Genomic DNA, 23318 nt, shown 5'->3' on the forward strand with positions numbered 1-23318 from the left:
AACGTTTTGGATCTCACTCAGACAGAGCCATAAGCATATACGGTTCAAGTAAAATAATGATGTTCTACAGAACAGAGCTGCCTTCTCACTCGGTGACAGCTGAGGGGGATTTCCACATAATTCCCACTCTCAGTGGCCGTGGATCTATGTGCATTGGGCTGAACAGACATATCTGAGCTTGTTTTGCTCACATTCCAGGTTTGCTAACAGCAAGCCAGCTGAACAAGAAGTCACACAACTTCAGTAGCACACTGCAGCCCTGAACTAATAAGCTGTCAAAAGTCTTCTAGTTCACAGCTGGTCAACTCAGAACACAGGGGAAGCTCAGGTTTGCCTGATAGAGCTTGTGCAGACATGCAGTGCTTCTCATGCACTACAGATTTGGCAGGTTGGGGTGGTGGTTAAGCAAACAAAGAGGATTTAATATGAAAAAATACACCGTCAAAAAGTATTTAGTGTACTGTGTTTTTCCCCTCCTAACAACAGTGAATAGTAAATATTTTGTAAAGCAGCAATACTAAATTATTGCCAAATCAGGGAGTAGTCACTGTCATGAACATATGAATTATGAAGATCATAAATTACAAAGGCTCAAGACACTTTTAAAGCATATTAACATTTTTTTGTGTTTGAAATGCCCTTCATAAGCTACCTGGACTGAATTTTGGTGCAGAGGTGGATGACATTTAACACCTAAAAAGTCTCCATAGCAGTGTCATCATGAAAATCTGAAATTTTTCCATTAATTGTTTTACACATTTCTTTGGAAATTACTTGCATCAATTAAGTATCTTATCTCAGAACTTGCACTGCTCTGTATAAAACCTGACCATAAACGTGGCAACATCCAAGTCTGTCCCTCTGGTAAGAAATACATAAGCAAAACCAAAAGTTGCACACAAGAGAAGCAATACAAACACATAGCAGAGGAATATATTCTAGTTTGAATTACAGTGATGCAATCTTGAAAAGAAATTACTGCCCTAGAAATTCAAGTTGCCCTAGTGCAATGTGGCAGCAAGAGGGTGATGTCACGAGGCCACCTTGGAGAGCAATCAAAATAAAAAGCAACATCAATTCATTGCAAATGCGGGCTCAGTGAGACATCCAAAATATTTGCTCCTAATATTTTCAGTATTTATGTATCTAACCTCTTGAGCATTAGATTTGTACCAAAAAAAGAAACAAAACCAAATGGAATTCTAATTATCAACAATATTTAACCTACTTTGTTACTAAACCTCAGGTTCCAGCTTCAAATCTGCCCTGCATAGGTTGGAAATGTGTATCTACATTTCCTTTAATCTTCTGTTCCAGAGGTTTTCTGTGATGCTGCTTACCTGCATTGACTCTAAATATGCATGTATAAAAATCTAGGTACATGAACTCAGAATGTTCACAATGACACTATTTAAATAAGAAATCATTCCTGGTTTTATGATTTGCCTTGTCATATAATAATCCTTCAGCTCAGATAGGGACTAAATGCTCCATCTCTTGCTATGTGGGTGCGAAAATAAAAGCAGAAAGAGAGTTGCTGAAGTGATAAACTGACATTTGCAATGCCAAGACTTATTCTTCTGTCCTGTCTAAACAAGAGCAGCAGAGGGAGAATGGAACATTGGACAGAATTGGTAACTTGGGTGTAATTTTTAAAGTTAGACTTAGCAAGCTCCATGAAAGGAGGGAAGAAGGAGGAGAAAAAAGGTCCCAGTGACACATTGCCAAGTGATGGGATATCTCTGAAACCATGTTAATTTGAAGAAAGCTGCTGTCAGGACAGAAAATTGCAAAAAATAGATCCCAAAGATTTATGAGCTAAAAATTATGAATTATTTTAGATACTTGTCATGTAAGTTTTCCAGCTGTCACAGCTGGCTTGTACCGTGCTTTCCCTCACTCCTTTACTCAAGTCTCAGATGGGTCTCCTTTTTTCGTGAGTTTAAAAAAGAAAAGAAACTCAAAAATGCAGACAAATACTGTTAGTTCTGCTCTGGAAAAAAACCTGTGTGGTTTTTTCTTTCTAGAGTACATGCATTAAGGATGTATAGAGCCACTTTAGAGATTTATATGCAACAGACCCTGTGGAAAGCAAGTTGGCAATGGAGAAGCACTCCACCTTTTTGAGCTTCATCCAGATTGTCAAATATGTCCTTGGGTTACCACGGCCTTCATTTCCCAAGTCTGTTTTACCAAAGGATATCGGTGTCACAGAAGTCCCTCCACTCCTAGCCCAGGGCCAGTGTGTTGCTGGGCACTGTGTAAAGGCAGAACAAAAAGGCTGTTCCTGTCCCTGTGTACTGGGCAGCGCCACAGCAGCCGGGTGGCAAAGCCAGGCTTGGAGCAGCCTGCCCTGGTGTCCACCCTGGCCTGGCCTGGTTCACCTGCCTGCTGGCAGCAGGAAAGAATCCAGCAGGAGCTGCCTGGCAGGGCTGAGTGAGGCTGCTCGGTGATGTGCTGAAGGCACTTGGGGAACGGGACACCAGGGCATCCCAAAGGGACTCAGCATCCTCATGCCAAGGAGCTTCCCAGGTATTCAAGAGTGATCCTAAAGCCAGAGGTGCAGCATGTGGTCTGTCCAAGATAGCTGAGTCCAGAAGGGAAGGACGAGGTGCCTTAGATCCCTATGCCAGGTGAAATGATGGGGGACTTGTTTCATGGAAGAAGGAACTAAAGGCCTGTCCTGGCCAGAGCCAGAGCACTGTTTGTGTTGGGCAGCTGCTGGTGTTGCTGTCTGAATGGCATGAGGTGGTGTTACTCAAGGGATCCACGAGGACGGAACTTGGGAACAAACTCATTTTTCTACATTTGTTACATCTGTATTTGAGTAGCTTTTGTGGGGGGCCACACGTTTAGATGGCACAAACCACAGCAGCTCCTGGGAGCTGCCAGACACCACCCATGGGATCATCTAAGTGGGCTTATCAACAGCCCGAAAACTGGTCCCCACCGTGGTCCATCATGGATTCGTACCGGAGCGCGGCAGAGCAGGGTGAGCTGGGGAGCACTTGTTTAACACCCCACAGGCACAAAACGAATTCCAAATGCCCTAATGGTGCGAAACCGCCCGGAGAAACCCCGGCTCCCGCTGTTTATCTCGCCTCCCTCTCGGCCCGGGCTCCCGCACACGGATCCCGCTCCCGATGGAGCCGCGAGGGGGCGGCAGAGGCCGGGCTGCCCGGGAATCGCCGATCCCACCGTGCGCATTCCCAGCGCTTCCCGGCCTCGCCAGCCCCTTCCAGAGCTTTTCTTTTTCTTTTAGTTCCCGTTTCCCACGCGCGGACAGTCCCACCAGTCTCCGGAGGAGTTAAATCCCCGGGGAATCATAGAATATCCAGAGCTGGAGGGACCCACAATGTTCATCGAGTCCAGTTCCTGGCCCTGCGTAGCACAGCCCCAAGAGGGTTTTGCTCACCCCTGCACTTCATTTTCAGTGTCTTGCCTGAACTATGGTGATTCTCAAAGCCTCTCCTAAACTGCCCCAAAACACGGAAAACATTGCCAAGGAGCAGAAGGTGCAATGCTGAAACCTTCACTCTTTGTGATGCCCCATCTTGTGACACAAGCATATCCAATACTTCGTTTTCCTGCTGATGACAAGATACCCAACCCTCCACACTGCCTCTCCCATGCAAGGGCTGGAAGAACAGAGCCTGACAGTGCTTGCAATAGGGACCAAGCACCCTCTGGTACACTAAACTGCTGCCTCCAACACACCCAACTCCGCCACCCTGAAGCCAAGGCAAGAGATGTTTCAGAATCATTCAATACTGGGATGCTCAGAATTTGCAGCATCACAGTGAAAGAGTTGGCAAAAGTTTGCTAAAAGCATTATACTGCGTGAGAATTCCTAAAATAGTCAACAGCCCAGACACATGCTTTTAAATGGCTCTCACATTAAAGGAAAAATGAAAGGAAAACTAACAACCTTTGTTATGCTTTGCCAGTTTGCTTGCAAGGAAAAAGTCACCACCTAGAGAATTTAAAATTATGGTTTATCTCCAAGAAGAGAAAGATTGGGCTCTTCTCGACACAAAGCAGAAGTGCATGCTGGAAATAACAGCGTGTGCTGAATGTAACAAATAAGCCCCACTAGCAGCTCATTTGGAATAAAAAACAACATATAATTTATGATCTGGCAGGGCAAGTTGACTGTAGCCACCTTCCTAATGACTCTTCAATAAAGCATTACTACACTTAAATCTCCTAATATGAACCTAAGTGAGATTCATCTTTACATTGAACTTGCTGCACCAAAATCCCCATGTGTTAACTCCTATTCCAAACTATGTATTTTCTCTAAAGCATTGTATTGTTGCTAAAAACATCCCAAACCACAATAAGCTTCAAAGCTGAAAGCAAAAGCCCCTGGTTGATTACCAAGGATAAGAGACAAGTTTAGACACAACACATGGAAACAACCATCACTGTCCAGTGCAGCTTCTCCCAGTTGCATTCAGGAAACTTTTACAGCCTAGTGGAAATTCACAGGTGGAGATGTTTTAACTTATTTAACAGGAAACATCAAAAAAAAAAAAAAAAGTCTTGGTTTCTTTCTTAGTGCCTGTTAACCTCAGTATCTTCTGAGTCATTCTGCATAAATTTGCAGAAGACGTTCAGATCAATTCTCTTTTGCTTTGTTATTCTGACTGCTGGAAATGGGAAGGGCCGTGGAGCACTGGGTCCACCACTCCTGCCATCCATGTCATTAGTGGCCCCAGTACCCAGCAAGGTGCAAAACTACAAGTGGGAGCATCTCCTGTAGTGGGAGCATCCACTCACTACCTGCCTACACACCCATGAATGCCCCAGGAGACAAGTTATGCTGGAGATTTTCCCTGGGGTGGCTGATATGTGCAGGTTATTTTTCAAAGCATGTAGAGCTGTGTGACATCTCTACCCTTCTGACATACCAGTGTGTCATGCCATTGAGGTAACTTGAAAAGCGATTTAAGGAAAACTGACGGTCCTGATGACAGAAACTTTCCTTGGGAGACCTGTGCCTCGGTCAAATAAGATGTGAGCATCAAAACTATTTGCTGGTATGTAACAGCAGCAGGATTCACTGGAAGAATGAGAGTCTTGCACCTCAGGACTCAGCCTATCCAGGGCACACATTCATTCAGTTTCTTTTATGGAAAAACAGGTTCTTCCCAGCACTTCTTGGCACATTGACAAAGAGAACAAAATCCCCAGAACCAACCTTTCCCAGCCCCACAAAACCCAACAAAGCAGAGGAAAGCTTTTTTCCTGTACATTGTGTGGGCTCTGGCAATGCCCCTGGGTCCTTTTGCTTGTGCACACAGGGCAGAGGGTGGCAGTGAGAGGGCACAGGAACTGGGCTCACCACATGGGCAGAGCTCTCCAGGACCTGCCTGGGTGTAAAGGCAGTCTTGAAGAGCTGGGGGAGCAGAGTGGAATATTTGGGGGGTGTTTGGGTTTGACTTTTCAGTTCTACTCATTCAGGAGGATGGTGTAAGAGACAGTAAATCCCTCTTTTAATAGAGAGATTATATTTGTATTTAGCTTCTGAGAGGTTCTCTCCCTTTCTCTCTTTTACTGCCTAACCCTTCAAACCTGCCAGCTGCTGCACTAAGCAGACCAAGCAATGTCAAAGGATCTCAAGGCACATGGGGAAAAACTCCCATGTAATCTCTTTGCTCCAGTAAATAGCCAGCATATTTACTGAATGAAGAGATGTAAAAAGGGGATTTGTGCTCCACTGCATCATCTCTCAAGATACATAGAGACATTCCCTAAGCTTGATAGGACTAAATCCAGACACCAACCCTACAATGCATCAGCCAACACTGGTATGCCTGTACCATCCTACACCAAATAATGTAATAGACGATGAAGGAAAACTGTTCACCTCTATTTCAGGCCTCTCACGTGATGCTGATTTGCTAGACAGCATATAAAGGCTGGAGCTAGCACCCAACAAGCAAGTTTTAAGAAGGAAACCACACTGCTCCTGCAATCTGGGTAAAGGCCTGTGCTGAAAATGATGTAGGGAGGTTGCAAAGCCACTCAGATTTAAAAAAAAATGGAGTGAGAAAAAATGAAAACATCACAGTGTGGTTAGAGAGCAAAATCCTAAGGGAAGCAGCAGGGTTGTTTGGCAGCACAGCATTTCCTCAGAGCTTGGACTGCAGGACCAGGAGCAAAGCTGCACTGTACAAGCCCAGTCTCAGCAACACAGCCAGGGACTGCGGGCACTGCCTGGAGCTGCCTGCTCCCTGCCCCCACAGGCCTGGGCTTCACCAGTGTTTACTTGGCCTGTGGATGCTTTAATCCGATGTCATGGGCTTTTCAAGTGTGCCAGTTCCTGCCGTAGCCTGCTGCCAACTGATAGATGGTTTATGCCACTAACAGCGCCTGAGGATGGGAATTGCTAAAAAGCAGTGGGAATATTTACTTTCTCCTGCTAATGCAAGTAGCAGGCAGGGGATTTCAAAAGCCTTGTAACCTGCATGTAGTCAGCTGCAGACCAAGCCTGGCTGGGGGCAAACAGAAACTGCGGGACACAGCTCCATGGGGACAAATAGCTAGAACATAACAAATCCTCAGGACAGAGGGCTCAAAGACAGGCTGTAGCATCAAACCACTGCGGTGCCCTCAGGGAATGATCAAGGAAGGGATGAGAGCCAGCGGGCTTATTGTCTTGGAAGAGTGGAAAGAAGAGAAAGGAAGCAAAAAAGAAAGAGAAAGGAAAAGCAAAGCCAACTAACTGTGTGCTGATTGTCATTCCCATTCTCTAGGACTAAACCTATAGCCTCTGTATGTGCATGTATACAGACATACTTGCACGTTTGCACACCCACAGCCTGCAACTGAAAACCTTGCAGACTGCTGGTTACACTGTACAAAGCTCTTCTGGAAGCTTAAACTGATTAAATCAACACACATATCTCAGTGACTCCCATTTTTTCTGACCGTAGCTCACACCCATTGCTATCACAGCTTCTCAAGCCAGCACAGAGCCCCCTCCACTGCTTCTACTCATGATACAAACACAGAGTCACTGCTGAGGAGTAAATACTTGTTATTGTTTGTCTTGACACCTAGCGATGTACTGGAAAGTTCAGCTACCTTGTTGTTTCACACTGTCCTGTTACCGCCCATTGTCGAACACCGTCCGCTTGTTTGCGTTACAATGGCTCATCTCTCGGGGGAGCAGCGGGGGAAGAGACCGGGCACACGGACCAGAGAGCAGCAATTTCGTCGGGAAATAATAGTAACCAACCAAAATGTAATGATTACATGGATACGTCAGTGCAAATGAGACAAGAAAGATTCCCAGTTGTGTTATCTCCAAATTGCTCCCTGCCTGTCGCTGTGCCTGTGATTAGCCGTGTCAGCCGCAGCAGGCTGGGTTCAGCACCCCGTCCTTCTCCTGCTCATTAATTTCAGCAGCAATTCCCAAGTGAGTGAAACAGCAGTAGGCTGTGTTTGTTTGCTAAAATGCTGTAGAGCTCTGTGTATGGTGTGCTAAAGCCAGAGAGACACTGAGGTGCCTGTTCCTGGGGCTCCATAGCAGCCTAGTTCCTGGTGTGCACACCAGGTCCCTCGCACGCTGTGTCCCCCCTGTCCCCTCCTGCACAACAGGTACCTGCTTCTCTTTGCCTTTTCTTAGCTCACGAGTAAAAGTAAGGTACCTAAACTGGCCGTATAGGATCGGTCAATCATGTTGGCTGCCAGGGATCTTTGGAGGTCTCTAGTTCAAACTTCTGCTCAGAGTAGGGCCAGCTTCAGATTTATGCGAGGTTGCTCTAAGCCTGAACCTGGGTGTTTGAGTGTCCCCAGGGATGAAGGTCCCACTGCCTCTGTGGTCTGGGTTCCAATGTTTGACCATTCCCATTGGGAAATTTTTTTAACCCCCAAAGTTAGAGTACAATCCTGCTGCTGCTCATTTAGACAAAGCATTGAAAAGGTTAAAAAGCTCCTCTATTGGTGATGCTCTGATTTTATTTTTTTTTTTTAACAAAATAGGAGATGAAGAGGCAAAACTTCACAGGAACTGAGCTCTTGGACAGCATTATTACCTCCCTACCATCCACACAGCCACCCCAGCTTTCCAGCAGCCAAGGGGAGAGACCATTCCCAGCATTTATTAAGTCAGATCCTACTCTCTTGTCAGCCTGGGTGTCTGAAAATATCACCCTGATGCTTTTCTTTTGGAAGCAGTTTTGCCTGCAGAGTCACCTGCTGAACACTTAAACTGTGCATTACACCAACACAGCATGTTCCTCCCTCCAGCAGACTGACAGGATGACCACATCCTTTCCAATAATATTTTACTGGAAAATCTTGAAGAAAAATAATTACTCATGCTCCCCATCAGAAAGGCAAACAATTAAAGTGGTGAATGACATTGTAGCAGTGCTGGTAATTAAGGAACTGCCAGCATTTTAATTATAAACTAATACCTTCAGTGGCTGATGATCCAGCTGTACAGCAGACCCGTAAAAAGCGAGATTGCCAGTTGCAGAGTTATAGAACAGCAATTAAAGTTTCAGGGAGGTTTTCTGTACTTCTTGCTTATTAAGATTTTTTTGCCTGTTAAAAGCTTTGGGAAAGTCTTTCAGTAAAGTCCTTATGAGTAGTCAGCCTTTCTTTCACTCTCAATGATTCCTCTGTCACAGCATGGGGTAGGGACATCCTGAGGCCAGCAAGTGTCTCACCAGGCTTTCTCCCATCAACTCAGTGCTGCTTTAACATTTTTCACCTTCAGATCATCAGTCCAGCTATTGTCCAGTCTGACTGAGGGGCTTTGCTGAACCCTGTTTAGAGGGCATCCCAAGTACCAGTGGGGATTTATTTAGTATTATTTAAACAATAAGATTTCATTAAGCATAAAGAGGTTAAGAACTCAGCAGTTGGCAATATAAAAAAAAAATAAAAACAAAATATAAAAAAAAATATTAAATATTAAAACTTCCCTACCCTGCAGCAGCCACTGCACATCCCAGGACTGTGATGGAAATACCCCTGGTAAGTGGTGCTATTAGGTCAAGCTGCTTCCAGCCAAGCCCAGGCTGTAAAAAAATGATAACAGAAATAGCAAACTCTGATCCCAGGAAATTTCCACAGACCGTGTCCATTCAGTTGGCACAGCAGGGAGCATCCAGACATGCCTTTGCTGGCTCGAATTTTGCTGGCTGGTCCCAGGACATACAGGCTGCAGCAGGAAATGCACAGGGCAGCTGATGTTACCTGCCTGCAAGGTAGGGTTGTGCAGCTCCCTCTGATCTCTCTAGACCCAGGATTATAAACTGTGGTGCCTGGCTTGACATAGCCACTCTTGCCCTCACTACGGGGGGGGGGGCAAAGCCCCAGCCATGGCATGCCCCTTCCTCACCTCCCTGCCTTTTCCAGCACAGGTCTCCAGTGAGGATCAGCATACAGGCTTTTCCCTCATTCCTTGCCTGGGGGATACCCAGGGATGCTCAGACTTCACGCTGGATTCACTGCCTGAAAAATCACCCACATTGGCATGTGTTTATGAGAACATATTTCTATCCTTCAGGCCTGGCTCAGGGAAAGGTCCCCACAGAGCTCAGGAGAAGCAACACTTGGGAATAAAAACCTGCTGAACGAGACGTGCTGTGTCTTAATTACACAGAGCTGGTATTCCCAGCATCACCAACACATGCACTGGAAGATAAGAGGTGAAGCCTGTCAGGTGGTGAGCTTACCACAGTGTTACCCAGAGCAGGGGTCCCTCAGAGAGACGAAACCCCTGCTCCCACCCACAGCCTGCTGCCCTGGAGCTCACACACCCCAGTGACCTGGCACATCAGCTGGGGGACAAGAGAAGAGCTGTGAATAGCAGGCAAGGGCAAGGCATCAACCCCAGCTACAAAAGCTGCTGGGTAGCAAATTCACTCTGCCAGCTCATTCCCACTCCTCCAGCCCCTGCAGCTCTGCTTCCTTCACTGGCTGCTGCCTCCCTGCCTGGGTGTGCCTGCCCTCCCCAGGCACTGCACCCCCTTCCCTTCTGGCAGCCTCATAAAACAGCAGGAACAAAAGCTGTGCTGTTTGCAACAGCACCTCAGCCTCCACAGGCACACAGGGAAGGTGTTTTCCATATGGGCATGTGGTTTCAGAAGGAAAATGCAACCTTGTCCAGGGAAGATTCTCTGAAGAGTGCTAATAACTTTGGTGGAACTACCTTTATAAAGAGAGGATAAAATACATACATTCTAGACAAAAAGATGTCATAGAAATAGTTCCAGTATCATCAACAGTAAATGCTTTGCTCCTGCATAAAAATTCTAGGTAGTTCTGTCACACACACGGAAAAGAGGGATGCTGCAAATCCTATGGACATAACCCCCACATTCCTAATGTCCTACACTGTAAAGAAGTTAAGGCCAAGCACAGGACACTTAATAAAATTCCACCCTTCAACCTTTGGAGTGAGCATATTCTCTGCTAGTATTGAATGTCACTGCAGCAAAGTTTGAAGTAAGATCTGCACTGTAAAACTTCATTATAAAGTTTTAATAATATGAAAACTAAATTCCACGGCAAATGTTAGGGCTGGCTGGTGTTCTGAGATGTATTTATGCAAAATCTGCTGCCAGTTCAAATTAACATATCTCATAACTAGCTCTGGAATGAGAAGTGATCAGCTGAGTGATGAACAAGCCCCAGTTTCTGTCCTTGCTCATGCCCTGCCTCAAGGCTAATCCTCCCTCCTTCAGCACAGCTCCTCCAAAGCTTGTGGAAAAGGTGTCAAATCATGGTTCATAAGGTTTCAGCAGGAAACAAAAGTATTTTTTTATAGCTTAAATGTCACTAGTGCCTGCTAGGAGCTTGTATATTTGGAGTGCATTCGGTGCCTGCATTTTTCTGTGGAAGGGAGACGGACTTTTTTCTCTCCTGCAGGAGTCCAGCTCCGAGCCCTGGGATTATCTTTGTCTGTGGACACCAGGTAACCTGTGCGGGGCTCAGTGCTGACAGCAGTGACTCTCTTGTGTCTGGACTACACTGGGGGATCTGTGAGGTAAATGGGTGCTATGGCAGACCCCTGCACGTTCAGTATTTGAGCTCTCCAGCCTAGAAAACTGTGCTTAACAAACTGAAGTTTAGAAAATATTTTAAGAAGTTGGAAACAGGTTCTTCCCGTTTTTTCTAGCTGGAAAAAACCCTCTTGAACCCTGAAGTTGCATCTTAAGAAGACTGATGGCAAACCCTGAATTCATTCACATGTTCTGCACATACATTTAGTCATCACAAGGTTCTCACCTACCATAACTTTCAACGACTTGTTGAATTCTCCTTTTTCATGTCTTTAAAATAAAAATAATTAAGAACAACCATGTGAAAGGACTTATTTTCCTCTCTCATTGTGTCTCTGCTGTCTGCATAGGGCTGCCTTGCAAACCTGCCCTTGGCCAACATCTTTCCACTTACATCTCAGCCGTCTTTGGAGCAGAGCTCCTCTAGCATCACTTCCCAGCAGGAAGAGGAAAGCCACACCTGGCAGAGATCCACCTGCTGTGGTCTAACAGGTTCCTGTACTTGCTGGGAAGTGACCCACAGTCCTGAATGTGAAAAAGGAGCAAACAACAGGAGAAAGATTGCTGTTGTTTGCTCACACTGTCTAATTATAGGTGGCACTTTTAGACACAGGCATAGTGTTAATGTCAGGGAAGCACATTTCTGTCCTGTATCTTCCCTTACTTACTCTGCACCCTTCTTAGGATACAGGAGAGAACAACTCCTACATGCAATTTATATATATCTGTAGATATGTGTGAGAAATTTTTAATAAAAAGAGGATGACAGTTGCCACAGGAAATTATGAATACATGCATATATACACTAACTCAAACATGCACCCTGAGCCTTTGAGACCTTTCAATTTCTTGAAGGAAATACATTTCACAGAAGTGTGATGCCCTCCGTTAGCTCTCACTTGAACCAAGACCTCAGCAGCAAAGAAGGGGGTGAATATGCACCCAAGCCCTCCTCAAGAGTTCTGATACAAGAGAACATGTTGTTTTGTGACGTGGGCATGTGAATAACTTGTTTCTGAGTCAGCCACAGCACAGCTACTCAACTAAACAGGCATTTACCCTCCTGTTACTGCAAGGTAGGGCACATGGAGGGTTAACTACTTCACATGACCATTGTGAGCATCAGCTCTCCTCTACAGGAGGGAAAAGTGGGGTTTCACATCTTCCTCACCCTCTGTGTAGCTACCAAAGGAATGAGGGACCTTCACCTGAGATCCCACCACTGACAAAATACGTTGAGACCCTTAAGCCTTTGTTTTCCTCTAAAACTCCTATAATTTGCTATATAAATAATCAGTTTTGTGTAGGATGGTTCAATCAGTCTGGCCCTGGGGAAACATGAAGCAAGAAGAGCTTTGTGCAAGCTGCAGACTAGTGTCTTTATTAAAAAACCATACCAAAGCCCGCACCTGGTCCGGTCTGTTCATGTTACCTCTCTTGTTTTTAATGTGCTCATAAACTGAAGAATCCTGATGGATTGGAGCCATAGGAGGTAAACCAGCAGATTGAAGAGGTGAGATGTATTTCTTTGCTAACGGGGCTGATGTTGCTCAAAGCTCCCATAAAAATTCAGCACGAAGAGCTTCCTAAGCTCAGGGGTTTTGTAGCATTCATGATCATTCAACCTTTAAGCAGATACAAAGAAATTTTTTCTCTGCCTTTCTCTGAATATATCCATCTCCTCAGGAGCAAAGGAAAGACTTTTATGGAGAACTTGATAAAATTCCTGAGACAGCTCATTAATTCCGGTCACTTCAGCAGTGACTTCCCCACCACTTGTGGCACTCAAAGAAGTTATAGATTGCCTTAGTAATAACAAACCCTATTCATTAGCCATGTCCCTGCACTTGCATATTAATATTGTCTGGCCTTGTTAAATATAGAAACCTATTCTCTTTAATCTGTTTTTAACAGGCATTTTTTTCCTAGGGGTAGCCACAAAATAATTGATGGTGATAGTTATCCCACCTCCAAAAAACTTGTGAAATTCCCTTAATGGCCTCTTATGGCTGCTGGGGAGCTGGGGCAGGCCAGTTACCTCTGTAGGTATTGTGATTTTACCCCCTTTTTGAAGGGAAATTTAGAAACTTTTGCACTGTACAACCCTTACTCCACTTTGTGGAGACATAATTTAATCAGCAGAACTTTTGTCCCTAACAGAGATAAAATGTGTGATTCTAAACAGGATCCAGTGGTGAGAATAGGAAATAATCACAAACAGTGCAAGTGGTGGGTGTGAAGGACCTTGCAAAATCCCTTATCCTCTCTATTGCTCCCCTTCACACATCACAAGCCAACAAAGCACCTCTGATCACAGAATCATAGAATAGTTTGAGTCAAAAGGGACCTTAAAGCTCATCTGGTTCCAACCCTCCCTGCCATGGTTCCACTAGACCAGGTTGCTCAAAGTCTCATCCAACCTGGCCTTGAACACTTCCAGGCATTCTACATCCACAACTAACTCAAGATAACTCTCAAGTAACTCAAAAGCAGAAAGACTTGGTAGCAGCTGTAGCAGGTAACTTGCTGCCAAAGAAATCTTTATTCTACAGGGTAAAGAGAGTTGTGTTCCTTTATTTGTCTAAAATGAGAGCTGATTGAAACGTGTCAACTGTGTTCAGCTGAATAAGGTTTTTCATGTAGACAGAAATTTTGAAGGACCTTGGGGAGAGGAAGTGTATTGAAGAAAATGTTGCTTTCTTGGCAACAGAAAACTTTAAGCTTTGGAGAATTCTGTGAAAATGATGCCTCTTGTGCTGCTAACTGCCTAAGGAACAGTGTTATACCCTGAAATAGGAAATGGGATTTTCCATCTTTTTTATCAGCTTCCAAGATTAGCACCATTATAAGAATCTGATAATTTCAGAAACATTGCATCTCAGATCAGATATAAGGAAAAAGTTCTTTACTGTGAGAGTGTTGAGGCATTGGAACAGGTTACCCAGAGAAGCTGTGGATGCCCAAATAGCAAACTCTTCAGGCAAAGTGGACACAAAAAACCCTGGCCCTAATTTGAGCTAATTTGGTCAATCTGATGAGGCTCCAGGAAAAGAACTGGAAACAGAAGAAATACAGGGTAAATCTCAGATATCAAGTGGCAGCCAAAACCTCCCTCTGATACTGGCAATGCACCATAAACCAAGAGCAGTTCAAACCCACGGTTTCTGCTAATCTCCTGATTGTTGGTGTGGCAGCATTTTCAGTATTCATTATACTGAGGAGTTCCTGATGAACTCTTGCTGCTGTTTATAGCGCAAGCTCAGGTATAGCTCGTTTTCCAAGAATAACTTTGGCAAAATATCAGTATCTGTTGCAGCTTTTCGACAGCTTATAATTATGGTTGAAAGTGCAGTCGAGCAATTTCAGACAGCAGAGCAAGTAATTTCCCAGAGTTATCCACTGGGGCAGGACCCTCCCCATCAAAACATCCGTGGAGAAGAGAGCATTCCCTCTGTTCAAGTTCCTGCAGAGTATGTGCATGAGGGGAAAATGCACTTTTTTGCCTTTAAGAAAGAAAAAGCTTTTCAATTTTTCTCTCCTTTACAGTCTCTAGTGATTTTCTGTATGCTAAAAATACACCAAAAATCCCACTGCCCCTGCACAGCACAACTGTGACTATGAAGCTGTCCCCAGGAGTCCCCAGGTGCCCACTGCTCTGTGCCAGAGCACCAATGGTGAGCATTGCACTTCAGCATTTAATTCTGCACTGTGACTTTCACCTTCTTTATACTGACACAACACACAGCACAACCATGACAAAAGTCCTTTTCCTGCTCTTTTGAGACTCACTTCCCTATCCTCAGTACCTTTGCTGGCTGCTTGATTCACTCCATTCAAACTCTATTGACAGTGAACTAGGTCTTCTCTGTTTTCAGGAGGTGGCCCCATGTGGGCCTGCACAGACAGCTGTGGGACAGCAGAGCTAGACTCAGCATCATTTAAGTCACTTAAATAATTTAAATCAGTGCTGACTTCAGTGACAGTACAACTGAACCTACAGCCAACAGATTTCACCACTGTGTTGATGCAAGACTGACATAAATGCAATCAGAAGTGTGATTCATCGCTTTTAGAAGCCACTTTGCTGTGTTTTTCAAGAATCATGACACTCTCATTGCTGATTTTTACCAAGAAATCAATTACCTACCAGCTATTACATTTATCAGAACAGGTTTCCAGTGATGTAAATCATCACCACCTTGCTGAAGCCAGTAGTAAGCACCAAGCCCACCTGCATGAGTCAGGCAAGCAGCCTGTCTCCTATTAGGATGGATGGCAGTATATGAGCCCTGTACAGCTGACAGACATTTATGGAGGATAATTATGGAGACTGCAAGAGTATCAATTACTTTGACAGGTTAATGTTTTCTTTTTAATTAGATACACAGGCACAGAGGTGATTGCAAATAATTCAGTTGTGTCTACCCCAGGACAGGTCCCCAGATGTACTTTATTCTGTGCCAAAGAGCAGTCCGTCAAGTATGGGGAAGCTCTTCAAGCAAAAACAAGGCTGGGAACACCATCTGTGAAGTAAAATTGAGCCCAGCTGCCTTGTTTGCCAAAAGCCCCCCAGTTTATGGTGCTATCTAGCCTGACCTGAACCCACCTGTAGCTGGAAACAAGGTGGATGCAGCACAAAGCAGTTGGTGCTACAGGGTTTGGGTGTGCATGGCTGCAGCAGGGAAAGGAGGAGAAACATTTGGTGGGGAGTGAGCCCCTGGCAGGTCACAGTGAGCTGACTGACCCCACACACGAGGGACATATGGTTGTGTCTGGTATGCTCTGGGTCTGGGAGCAGCAGCCATGCCTTGAGTTATTTAAACCAGAATAAACAGCAAAATTATTTGATGTTGTGAAGTTGGGGGATACCTGCCAGCACCTGGCAGGGTTGGAGCAGGCTGCCAGGCACAGCTGCCAGCAGGGAGCCAGCAGGCACTGCCACGTCTCCAAGGGGACCACATCCCAAATCCCTGGCTGGGGGAGAGCACCATGAGCACCCCACCTCTGCGGGAGCCAGCACTTGTCATGCCATGGTGCTCCTGCCTCAGGACTGCTTTGAACAGGAGATTGACTATTGCCTCTAACATATTATTTTCAGAATGCAATTAAAAAAAAAAAAATCAAGAGATAAATGCTCTTTTGCTTTTGACCTCAGACATGAATACCTCAAAGAACCACCTTGTCATTACATGGAATATGTGATTCCAACCATGTATATTTTTAACAACCACCTAGCACTGGCGGTATGGTTTGCTTTGTCAGGCTTTCAAGGTCACTGAGGAGAGAGGATCCAACTGAAGCTGCAGGTGTCAATGTACATGAAATGATGGTATCTGTATATGTGACACAAGGCCTTCTATACAGGAATATTTTTAATGTTAACTCCTTGTTTAAAATCCTTTCCACAGACCCATCTTATTTTCCTATCCTTCATACCCATCAGATGTATTTCACAGAAAGTTCAATCCATTTCCTAGAAAGGTGGCCAATGAAGCAGCTTCCACTCCAGACACTACAGTTGTGTTACCGTGACCAACCATCTTTCCCACGCCCCACATCCCCAGGAATTTCTTCTGTGCTGTCTGCAGTGAATACCACTGCGTAAAAGAGAGCAGTTCACTCTGAATTGGTATTTAATCCCTTGTTTCTAGGAGTAGGCTGCAAATTTGGCTGCATTTCCAGATTGGATGCTGACTCAATGAGTTTTTCCAGTGTCCGGTAGCAATCCTGTTGGCAAACACCATCCCCTGCACAGACACCACGACTGCACCTACGTGTGAGTGCAACACCTACACGAAATTCAGTTTCCCTTTTTTAACCTAAATGAGGGTAAGGGAGCATGGCATGGAAGATCCTGGCTTTGCTGGGATATAAGGAAAGACAAAATCTCCTCATCCCCCTGTCTGCCTCCAGCAATCTCCACAAGAAAGAGAGCTAATTTGTTTAGCATCAGCCATCCACTCTCAGAAAGAAAATATTCTTTCAAGGCATACAATTGCCACACGTGGCACTCATAAACAATGCCATGTTTAGCAATTTGTGGTATTAAACATTGAAAGGAATTTTCTCTGATGGAGTTTGACAACATTGTCCAAAAAAAAAAAAATAATTTCTGTAAGCTGCAAATAGTCTTTAATGGAAACAGATTTAAATACAAACTAAAGTTCCTTCACACTGTGCTGTAAATCACAAGGGAAACATAATTCATTTGCAGCAGTTTTCAACAAGAAAACTTGGCAGTCTTTCAGCAAGTTTCATAATTGCTCTATTTTAAACTTCAGCTTGAAAACGCTCAAGATAGCTTTTAGTTTTATTGAAAGGTTAATTTCACACCTACAGAAAAATATCAGCTTTCCATTAGATCTAACTGAGTGTTAAATGCGAAAATTACAGTCCCTTCCTATGAATGTGCAAAGTTTGTAGCATTTTTAACCCATCTTGCTTTCCCATTCTTCCCTGGTGGATCTGAGGCACAACAGGCACCGTGGGCACACTGGGCATGGGACTGCCTGCAGAAAAAACACTGAGAGCATGTATGCCCACTTCTTCCCTGGATGAGAGCTCCAACACATCGCTGGCCATGGTAACTTGGGTGCCAGCTGTGCAGGGTGAGGGGCTGTGGCAGCCCACACCTGAAAAACACCCAGCATGGAGGGCAAAGAGAGACATATTCTGGGACTAATTCCTCACAGACTTATGCAAAGGTGTCTCAAAAAGCACCATTGCATCTCTGGGCTCACCTTATTGTTAGGACAGTGCAAACAAGGGGTAGGTAAACAAGAAATTTGCTCATTTCCCATCCCATCAGCTGAATTTTTAATTGAATTTGAATTGACATTTCAGTTGATTGGAGTGAGACATGCCACTGGGGACCAGCCTGCTCCCATGCTCTTCTCCCATGACCAGACAACCAGTTACCCTCCCACTAAATGAGTCAAATGAGGGTGCAGAATTAGGGGGAAAAAGCCCAAATAAACAAACAACAAGAACAAAACAACCCCACAAAAGTACTTCTGGTGATCTATGCACTTGGTGGAACATCCCATGCCACCAAGGTACATCAAGTCCATCAGTCATTCAGGGTTGGGGAATGTTCCCCTGGAGCCACTCCTGAATAGCCATAGCAGTCCCAAGAGGACACTTCTCAGCATCTAGGGCTAAATATCTTGCTGTAATTATTTTGTGACACAGCCTGAACTTCAACCTCCAATTTCCTACATCAGGGCTTGAAAAAGTCCCTGCAGGCACAATGCTTTCCTGGTTTGTGTTTGGCAACCTCTACTTCCCCAAACCCAGCACTTCCCTCTGCTTCTCAGATCACTGCTTCCCAGCAATTAAACACAGGGAACACTTGTAGCAGTAGTTCCAGTTACCTCCAAAGGATACAGACACCTTATGGCTCCCAGAACCATCATTCCTCGAAGCAACAAGTGCATGTGTGAGCGTGAGCGTGCCAGAGGGGGTGGATGGAGACAAATAGGAGCGAGTTTCCACAGCCATATGCACAAGGAATGCCATTAGGGAAAAAAAACATAGTTTTTGCCTTCAAGAATACTATGACTCAGTCACTGCTTTATGGGGGGAAAAAAGTCACACTGAATTTCATTTAGGTATTTTAAGTTCAGTCGCACCGGAAATTATTTGTCAAGGGAAGAGGAAAAGGGAGGGGATTAATTTCTCCCAGTGAATCCCAGTAGGATGGCTCTGTGAAAGGCGTATTTATCATTGTGTGGTGCTCCCTGGAGTGTGAAGCATGACCCTGCCACTGCTGGGGGCTCCTGCCTGAGGAAGGAGGGGCAGAGGGATCACTCCTGGGGCTCAGGGGATGTGCAGAGCTGCCATCTCCCCCCATCCAAGGAGGTGCAGGGCTTGGCCACTGATACACCGGAGTGCTGAGCCTCGACTCAGCTGGGATCTCAGCACTTCTGTGGGCTGCCACATCCCAAGTTCCCTGGGTACAATTTAATTATTACTTGCAGACGAAGGATTAATGCAAACAGAAGAAACATGTTTATTGATCGCGAGTTACATCCCTGCCTGTGGTAGGGCAGGGAACTGCAGGAGTGCAGCACAGCCCAGACACGACCCTCAACACACCTTCTCCACCAAAGCACCTTCTCTGAGTCCATCTCATTCAGGAAGAGCTCTTGGTTTTGTGGTAGTTTTGATAATCAGTGGGAAATTTTGTTGCAAGTTTTAGATCCACAGCCCTCAAGAAATAACTGGGGCCACCCCACGCTCCAGAGCTCTGGCCTCAAAGCCAGTCAAATGCTCCTCCCTGCAACAGCAAAGCAAACTCATCATGGCAGAGAAAGCCAAGCCGAATAGCTCAGTCTGGACTCCTCACCAGGCAGGGAGATGCAGAAAACAACTTGGAAAAGCAGTCTTCAACCAGGTGTGGAGGCTGGGAACAGGCAGTGCTTTCTAAGCTGAACTCCAGGGGAGGTGGAACCTTGCCTTTGTAAAGGATGGTATGTCTGGGAAGTGAGGCACAGCCCTGATAAGGAACTGCCAGGCAAAATAGCGGTAAAATAACGGGGTTTCTTTAGCTGCTTGCATTCTTTTAAAAATAGGTTTATAATTTCTCCCCACAATTATGAGAATTAATAACTTGAATGTCTTGGATTCCCTTGTCTAGAAACAGCAAGAAAAATGTAACTTATGAAAGAAGCTGCTGTCTTTTTAAAAGTAAGCCTTCCTTTTAACATTTGCAAGTAATCAGCATTGCCAGGATCCTGGCAGCGGGTGAGCCATCCTGCAGGAGATGGATGGGCAATTGCTGAACAAAAGCTCCTGCAATTTGGCTGAGTTACTGGCAAGTTGAAAAAAAAAAGTTCAGTTATCAGTTAAAGAACCTCCAAGCATCCCTCTGAATGTCCCAGATGAGCACCATCTCTCATCACAGAGGCAGGTAACCTTTATATTACTCTCTGGTATTCAGTCTCTGGCCTTTAGAATTGCTGCTCTTCCGATCTTCCCCATGTAAATCATCACACTTCCCCTTTTTATGATATTCTAATTAAGAAAACTGTGATAACAGTAACTAATTATGTCCATAACACATTTTGAAGTGCTCTCTCCGCCTGTCAACACTCAGAATGGGAGCCTAAACTTTGGCAAGGGTCCCAGAGCCAAAAAAGGTTCTGGAGCAAGATGCCACTAACCTCCTGTCATTAATCTCAGATAAAGAAGTTCCTATGAACAACTAGCAATTTGTTTGCCATCAGTCTCTGGGATCCTTATTCAGCTTTTCTGATACAGCTCAGTTATATCCTTCTAATCACTTGCCCTCAAGCATACAGTCACTGTAATTTTATTATTCCATTTTCCTGAATAAGAGATACCTGTTTGGAAGGATTGGGTCTTAAAATTGACTACAAGCAGTATTTCATCTTTTGGGAAATTCTGAACTACACCAGTCCTTTAAAACAAACTGCTATCAGATCAGTACAATTGAAAAGCTACCCCAAATACACACAAACGCGTCAGGTTTTGTCACCTCAGTGTTTCAGCTGCAACATCTGTCTCCCAGCTCGCAGAGCTGCTCAGTGCAGCACATGTGCACCAGAGGAAGCACAGTCTGGGGAGCCCTTCTTGCTGTGGTCACAAGGGAGAGCTTCCAAGAACTCCAAGAGAAGACAGGGATTTCCAAGGTTGAGGGAATTCAATTGCATTTTAGGATCATGAGACACCAAAGCCTGCAGCCTATTTAACAGCTTGAGAAAACAAACACACACGTCTAAATTTCAGAACTTCCAGCATTAGCAGGGACTCTCAGACCTGTTTTGCCAGGCATTACCAGAGAGGTAGTGACCAACACGTCTAATGGGAGGCTCCTTGAGCTACTGCTGTTATCAACCAACCTCCTCCATCTCCAATTCCCCCTTCTCTTTCCTCCAGCAGCAAAATGCTGGAGCTTTGACTTCAGCATCCCCCTGCCCCAGTCCTAAGTGGGACATCTGCCCCTACTTCCCACTGCTTCTCTCCCTCACCACACTCCTGACAGCTGGAGCCCTGCAGGCATCTCTGCCTCCACAGGGGGCTTTTGTGTTTAAAACAATGGCAAACATCCTGACTGTAAAATAGGAGGTTCAAGTTCCCCTATAGCATCTTTGGCCAATGTGTTTATACCATACTCCCTCTTGATTTAATTCCTGAGAAAAATCACTTAACACACTGGATTTCATTTTGCTAAAAGAGATGTAAACCATTCCAATGCCACAGCCCTGGGCTGTACCTGCAACATCAAAGGAAACTCAGCATCTTGACGGATAACGGATAAAATCTGCAGGTATCTGCCTGTCTAGATGGTAGGGAGTGCCTGGTATGGGAGTTTTAATATTTTAGCCATGTCAGGCCTCTGAATTGCAGCTTTTTGCAGTGAGTAAATTGATTATGTAGATTCATGTGGTCTACAGGATACGTGAGGTGCACAGAAGGTGACATAAATACATATTACAGTGCCAACAGCTTGTTTTATTTCAATGCCTGACAGGTTACAACTGACATTGAAGAGAATAGTGATGAGCAGCCACTTTGCAAGCCTTCCCTGTAAAATGCAATTGCATCTGACAGTGGAACTGGTGGGACAGACCTCCACAGTTCCCAGCTAAACTCTTATGTGAGGGACTGGAGCAGCTCTGCACTGTGGAGTCAGAGAGTAGCTGGTAAAGTGCTTTTTACTCTCCTGCACTCCCTGCAATTAGAGATGAGTTATTGGTCATTTCTTTTGGATAAACTTCTCTGTGCAACACAGTAGAGTCCTACTTCCCATTTAGAGAGCAAAATGTATTCAAAGAAGTGGATAATGAGCCCATCAACCGTGCTAATTTTACTTATACTATCAGAGTTAAAACCCACACAGCTATCGCCGAGTACATGGGTGTAATTCAGTGTCTGATACAGAGAAAGTGTGAATCAGAACTCTAAGGGCAGTGTCTGGGTTGATCAGTGCAGCCCAGCCAGGGGCTGCAGGTGCTCCCCACATCTTCCATAAGAACACTTTCAGAAGAAACAATCCCCTATCCTTCAGTGACACATGATACACCACGAAGAGCTGCAAATTCACACCCCAGACTGCCTGGTTGGCCATGCCCGGATGGGGCTCATCCAGGCATCTCAGCCATCCCATTAAGCTGTTCTATGCCTGCATGCTGAAATCTCTGCCTGTGGGCTCTGTAAAGTGGAGGCAACACTGGAATGCAGACTGACCAGCACAGGCTTGCAAAACAGCAGTGAAAAAATATTAGTCAGTGCAAAAATCATGGAATCATTCAGGTTGAAAAAACCTAAGATCATCAAGTCCAAGCATTAACTCAGCACTGCCAGGCCCACAACTAAACTATGTCCCTGAGTGCCACATTTACATCTCTTTTAAATACCCTCAGGGATGGTGACTTCACCACTTCTCTGGGCAGCCTGTTCCAACACTTCAACCCTTTCACTGATGAAATATTTTCTAATATCCAATCTAAACCTCCTCTGGCACAACTCGAGGCTGTTTCCTCTTATTCTATCCCTTGTTACCTGGGAAAAGAGACTGACCCCCATCTGGCTACAACCTCCTTTCAGGTAGTTTTAGAGAGCAATAATGTCTCCCCTGAGCCTCCTTATCTCTGGGCTGATCAACGAGTAGTTATTTCCTGTCGATGCTACTTTGCACACACACAATCGTCTGCAGTGGGAGCTTTTTGATTCTTTTATTCTATTCCATTGCAAAGACAAAATAAAATGTTGCCAAGATAGAACAGCAGCCCCTTGCTCCACTGTGACTACAAACAAAGCAGGTTACATGCTACTTGAGGAGTTTACAGCAGCAGTGATGGTGTTGGGCTTCCCCTGGGAAGATGGCAGGTTTGGGGGTTAAACCACAACCTGGCTCACAGGAACAGTTTGGCACAGCTAGAAGGTTGCAAAGGTTGACTTGCTTCTACACAACACACTTTGGGGTTTTGCCTTCTGATCCCAGAAACAAGAACAGGAATGACTGGGTGGAATGTCTCCCAGGGTCATTTTGCACTAAAATGCAGGTATATCCTACAATATTGTTGGGGAAGGGGGGTGGTTAGTGCCCTGGATGAAATGGAAAAAGTGAAGGAAAAAATAAAAAAAAAATAAATTAAAAATTTAGGTTTCCAATGAAATTTATTTAAAGATTAAAGGAAGCTAAAGAAAAAAGAATAGTTTTCCCCTATTAAAAAAAAACTCCAAAAACTAAAAATCAAACCCCCTAAAAACCGAAAAAAGCCCAAAACCTCAGAACGTTTGTTTCACAGCCAGAAATTATTGTCT

Source organism: Chiroxiphia lanceolata, chromosome 11 (genome assembly GCF_009829145.1).
Source record: "Chiroxiphia lanceolata isolate bChiLan1 chromosome 11, bChiLan1.pri, whole genome shotgun sequence".
Taxonomy (NCBI): domain Eukaryota; kingdom Metazoa; phylum Chordata; class Aves; order Passeriformes; family Pipridae; genus Chiroxiphia; species Chiroxiphia lanceolata.